The sequence below is a fragment of the Chrysochloris asiatica genome, unplaced genomic scaffold (assembly GCF_000296735.1).
Source record: "Chrysochloris asiatica unplaced genomic scaffold, ChrAsi1.0 scaffold00017, whole genome shotgun sequence".
In the NCBI taxonomy this organism is placed as follows: Eukaryota; Metazoa; Chordata; class Mammalia; order Afrosoricida; family Chrysochloridae; genus Chrysochloris; species Chrysochloris asiatica.
Genome location: NW_006408535.1, coordinates 27,748,056 through 27,754,683, shown reverse-complemented (window position 1 = coordinate 27,754,683; position 6,628 = coordinate 27,748,056).

The window sequence follows — 6,628 nt, the reverse complement described above, 5'->3', positions numbered from 1 at the left end:
GTGGCAACAATTGTGAGGTTGGCCCAGGACCGGGCAGTGTTTTGTTCTGTTGTACACTGGGTCGCTATGAGTTGGCACTGACTCGATGGCACCTAACATCAACAACAACAAGGAAACTCAGTATATCTATAACTACAGGGAAACCCAGTTAGTACAAAGAATATTAAAATTTAAGCAGCAACTACCAAAGCCAGTGACGAAGAAATTGAAGAATTCTACCAACTTCTTCAGTCTGAAATTGATCAAACAAGCATTCAAGATGTATAGTGATTGGAATGCAAAAGTTGGAAACAAAGAAGAGGGACAGGTAGTTGGGAATTATGACCTTAGTGATAGATGTAATACTGACGATTACATGATAGAATTTTACAAGACCAACAACTTCTTTATTGCACATATCTTTTATCAATAACATAACAGCAACTATACATGTGGACCTTAACAGATGAAATAAATTACTGCAGAAATCAAATTGACTGCATCTCTAGGAAGAGATGGTGGAGAAGTCAGTATCAGCCAAAACAATGTCAGGGACTGAACTTGGAGCAGATCATCGATTGCTCACATGCAAGTTCAGGCTGAAGCTGAAGAAATATAAAACAAGTTCTCAAGAGTCAACATATGACCTTGAGTATATCCCACCTGAATTTAGAGACCATCTCAAGAACAGGTTTGATGTATTTGACACTAATGACTGAAGACTAGAGGAATTGTGGAATTATATCAAGAATGTCATAGATGAAGAAAGCAGGTCATTAAAGGACAGGAAAGAAAGAAAAGACCAAAATAAGTGTCAAAAGAGACTCTGAAGCTTGCTCTTGAATGTAGAGTAGCTAAAACAAATGGAAGAAACTAAAAAGTAACAAAGCTGAGCAGAGAATTTCAGAGGACAGCTCAAGAAGACAAAGTAAAATATTACAATGAAATGTGCAAAGACCTGGAGTTAGAAAACCAAAGGGGAAGAACACACTCAGAATTTCTCAAGCTGAAAGAACTGAAGAAAATGTCAAGCCTCAGGTTGCAGTATTGAAGGATTCTACTCTAGGCACTTAACAACAACAGCAACTACGTAGGCAGAATATTGAACAATGAAGGACATAACCAAAGAAGATAGAATGACTACACAGATTCATGGTACCATAAAGAATTGGTCAATGTTAACCATTTCACGAAGAACCAATGGTATTGAAGGAAGAAGTCCAAGCCACACTGAAGACTTGGACTTCAGGAGCAAAAAGCAAGACTCCAGGAGTTGATGGTATACCAATAGAAATGTTTCGGCACACTGAGGCTGTGCTGGAAGTATTCATTAGTCTATATGCCAAGAAATTTGAAAAACAGCTGATTAGTCAATTGGAAGAAGTCCATATGTGTATTAATTCCAAAGACTGGAGACCCAACAGAATGCAGAAATGAGAAAAACTTTGCTGAAGATAATTAAAAACCAGTTTCAGGGCTCTATCTCCATTCCTTTTGCAAGGTGGACACCTGTTCTTAACTCTCTTTATAAGAACGTCTATGCTTATAATAAACCTATCTTGCATTTTCCCTAAAAACAAAAACAGTTGCAGTAGTACATCAACAGAGAGCTATCAGAAATTCAGGCTAGATTCAAAAGAGGACAGGGGACAAGGGATATTATTACTAAATATCAGATGAATCTTGGCTGAAAACAAAGAATAGCAGAAAGATGTTTACTCGTGTTTTACTGAATATACAAAGGCATTAGACCGTGTGGATCATAACAAACTATAACATTGTGAAGAATGGGAATTCCAGAACACTTCATTGTGCTCAGGAGGAAGCTGTACCTAGATCCAGAGGCAGGAAAGATGTGTGCCAGGGTTGTAGCCTTTCCCCTTACTTCTTCAACTTGTATGCTGAGCAAATAATTGGAAAAGCTTGATTCCATGAAGAAGAACGTGGCATCAGGATTGAAGGAAGACTCATTAACAACCTGTGCTATGCAGATGGCATAACTTTGCTTGCTGAAAGGGAAGAGGACTTGAAACACTTGCTGATGAAGATCAAAGACCACAGTCTTCAGTATGGATTACAACTCAGTGTAAGCAAAACAAAAATCCTCACAACTGGATCGATAGACAGCATCATAATAAATGGAGAAAACACTGAAGTTGTCAAAGAGATCATTTTAGTTGGCTCCACAATCAATGCTCATGTTAGCAGCAGTCAAGAAATCAAATGCCATATTGCATTGAACACATCTGTTGTACAAGACCTCTTTAAAGTGTTATAAAGCAAAGATGTCAGTTTGAGGACTAAGGTGTACCTGGTCATAACCATGGTATTTTTAGTTGCCTTATATGCATGTGAAAACTGAACAATGAATAAGGAAGACCAGAGAAGAGTCAGTGCATTTGATGTATGGTGTTGGTGAAGAATATTAAAAGTACCCTGGACTGCCAGAGAAGAAACAAATCTGTTTGGTAAGAAGTACAACCAGAATCGGGCTGCGAACCACAAGGTCAGCAGTTCGAAACTACCAGCTGTTTTGTGGGAGAAAGATGAGGCTTCCTGCTCCTGTAAAGATCTACAGCCTCAGAAATCCTGTACAGAGTCGCTCTGAGTTGGAACTGACTCCACGGCACACCACCACCACCACAACCAGAATACTTCTTAGAAATGAGGATGGTGAGATTCTGTCTCACATACTTTGGACATGCTGTAAGGAGGGCCCAGTCTCTGAAAAAGGACATCATGCTTGGTCAAGTAGAGGATCATCAAAAAAGAGGAACATCCCCAACCCAGTGACTTGACCAATAGGCTAAAACATAACATAATAACAATTCTGAGGCTGGTGTAGAGTGGTCAGTGTTTCATTCTGTTACACATAGGGTCACTTTGAGTCGTAACTGAACAGACAACATGTAATAGCAGCAACAAAAACAATGATTTACAGCGGGAGCCTGTATTCCATTTTGAGTCTTGACATAAATTCAGTCTCCACTAAGTTCATTCTGAACATTAACTCATGATTTAAAATGCTTTGTCCTCAAGTAGAGTGTGTTTGAAAGTAGGTTATACTTCATCTAGTCACCCCAGGGAGAGGCAATAGTCCTGGCATGTCCTTAATAGAAACTGGTGTACCAGAGTCACATGGTACACTGGTCACAGGGCTCCAGAACCAATCCTGTAAATCCTTTTGTAATCTAAAATAGTGTACATATCTGTGGCGCTGTAGTATAAGCACTGGGCCACAAGATTGATTTGAACTACAAGGTGATAGTTTGAACCCATCAACTGCTGCTCAGAAACCCTGCTAGACGGGGTTGCTATAAGTTGGAACCGACTAGCAGGTACTTAACAAAACAACATCCCAATCATGGTCCCTTTCCTGATTTTGTAGTGCCGCCTATGACGATGATCAGTTGTTCTGCCACAGTTTATGATTTTGTGATGATTTCCTTTGTTTTCCATGTTCTATAATTAGCCTTGTGGCCATGAATCCTGAGGACACTATTATGACTTTAAGCTGGTGATCTCACTCATTGGATGACTTATCTTCATCTTACCTTTGTTCTGTTTAAAACTTAATAAAACATATATATTTAATATAATTAAACTTGAGGTCTTTTCCCACTTAGAACAACACATAATATACTTTTGGTGAAGGAGAAGTGCAATTCAATCCATAATAGTCTCTAAATAGGTACCTTTGTTTCTCCCCTCCAAACAATTCCACATATTGTAACCTAGTGATCTTTTAAAAACATATAGGAGATGATAAGAAGAGAGGGCATATGCACAAGAACACCCACACTTGCAGATCATACCCGCTTGACCTGGCTTCAATGACTGGATCATCAGAGCTCAACTAGAAGAAGAAAGAAGAGGAAAAAAAGAGTAATCTGATACAATTTGATAAACTTGACCTACACCTATGGATGCAGTAGCTCAAATGATGGAACAAATCTTTACAGTGAGGATCATTCCTACCCCCTCCACACAGAGTACACAGGGATGGGCAACTTGGACATTGGCTACCTAAAATGGGGTGCTACAAAGGCAAGAAGCGACTGGCTTACAAGCTTTCAAGAGGGAGCCTAGGCCCAGAGGGCATGGAGGAAGGTAGAATCTCCACTGAGTAGTATCGAATCTCTCTGGGTGGGGTTGATGAAAGGAGATGTGGATAGGTCTCTTGTGGTACAATAGTGAATAATTGTTATCAGGACTGATTGTGAGGGTTGGAAATGTAAAGATAGACGTTTTGTAGCAAAAGGAGGGGAGTGATTGACTGCAGTCCAGGAACAGAGGTCCCTGGGATCATAAAGGGAGAAGAGCAGAGTGTAGGACCCTACCCAGAGAAACAGTGACTCCAGAGATGGCGGCAGAGACGATGACGTGGAGAGATGGAGTGGCTGGGGACTCTAGATCCAGAGAGGAAAGGGACTGTGTGCTGACAACAGAGTGGCAGGCTTGCAGGGTATATACCCTTTGGTTGGTTGATGATGCATGGAGGGGATTGTAACCATGGCAATGAAATGATATATGAAAGGATGAATGTAAAACTAATGTTCTCCCATGTAAACTATCACATAATTCAACATAAAACATTATAAATATATATATTTATATATATCTCCAAAAGGCTGTGTGCTGGTGGCTAGGTGGTGGCAGCCAGGAGAGGCAGGCTTGCAGAATGTGTCCTTTGGTTGTTTAAATTATTATATAGTCCTGAGTGTTTTTGTACATCTCCTCAATGACCCCCCCCTAGAAAAAACCCCCAAACAACAGAGGGAATAGAAGCAAAAATACACTGAATGATGATACATGGGGGAGATTGTAATCACTGCAATGAAATGATGAATGTAAAACCATTGTTTTCCCATATCACTCAATTTACAATAAAAACTTAAAAAAAAACACAACAAAACCCAAACACCCAACCAAACATATAGGAGAGTTGTTATAGTAGCTTACATATCCAAAAAAACTTCCAGTGCAAAATACCTGGATAAGCTGGATCAAATTTTAGAAATCCTATTTAGATGCATTACTGAGTTAGCTAGAGAATAAATGAAATCCCCAGGCACCAAAAGCAAAGTGTGTCTTGGGACTAAACCATCATGTTGTTTGCCAAAATTAGTTAACCAGAGACTTGGGTGACTGAAGACAATGCCTAGGACCCAAGTAAGATTGGAACTAAGACCCCTGCTTAAAGCCTTGGTGAGCTATAACTCCCAGAGTCATTATGCCTCTTGTGAGAGGGGACACTTAGACTAAGGGTGTGACTAGGCATGGAGGTGGAGGTGAGAGGTTCCATAAGCCTGACACAGATTGTGAAAAGATTTTATGGAAGAGTCTCAAATGCCAGAGTATTAATTCTGAAATGAAATGCTAGTACATAGGGACTCAATTTTCTTGGGATTGTATTAGAGCTTAAATTCCAAAGCACTTGGTTTGTGGAAGGCTCTGGTTTACAGTGGGAGCCCTAACTCCATTTTGAGTCTTCACCTAAATTCAGCCTCCATTTGAGCACTTTCTGCCCGGTAACCAACAATGTGGTAGCTTTGCCCTCAGGCAGAGTGTGTTTGACCTCTAAGGAGCACTCTGGCTGCACTTTTTCCAACACAAAATCTGTTGGTTCTTTTGGCAGCCCATGGCACTTTCAATATTCTTCTCCAACACCATAACTCAAAGGCATCAATTCTTCCACGGTCTTCCTTATTCACTGTCCAGCTTTCGCATGCATGTGAGGTTATTGAAAATACCATGGCTTGGGTCAGGCGCACCTTACTCTTCAAGCTGACATCTTTGCTTTTCAACACTTTAAAAAGGTCTTGTGCAGCAGATTTGCCTAAAGCAATACATTGTTAGATTTCTTGACTGCTGCTTCTGTGAGTGTTGCTAGTTGATCCAAGAAGATTGAAGTCCTTGACAACTTCAATCTTTTCTCCGTTGATATTACTGTTGTTTATTGGTCCAGTGGTGAGTATTTTTGTTTTCTTGACATTGAGATGTGATCCATACTGAAGGCTGTGCTCTTTGATCTTCATCAGTAAATATTTTAAGTCCTTTTCACTTTCAGCAAGCAAGGTTGTATCATCTGCATATTGCAGGTTATTAATGAGTCTTCCTTCAATCCTGATGCCACATTTTTCTTCATAGACCCCAGCTTCTGGGATTATTTGCTCAGCATACAAGTGAATAAGTATGGTGAAAGATTACAACCTTGTCGTGCACCTTTCTTAATTTTAAACCATTCAGTGTTCCCATGTTCTGTTCGAACAGCTACCTCTTGGTCCAGGTACAGATTCCTCATGAGTACAATTAAGTGTTCAGGAATACTCATACTTCGTAATGTTGTCCATAGCTTGTCATGATCAACACAATTGAAAGCCTTTGCGTAGTCAATAAAGCACAAGTAAACATCTTTGATATTTTCTGCTTTCAGCCAAGATCCATCGGACATCAGCAATGATATCCCTCATTCCACGGCCTCTTCTGAATCCGGCTTGAGCCTCTGAAAGTTCTCTGTCAATGTATGCTTGCAGCCGTTTCTGTATTACCTTTTAGTAAAACTTTACTCACATGTCACATCAAAGAGATTGTCTGATGAATTCCACATTCTGTTGGGTCACCTCTCTTTGTAATGGACACAAATATG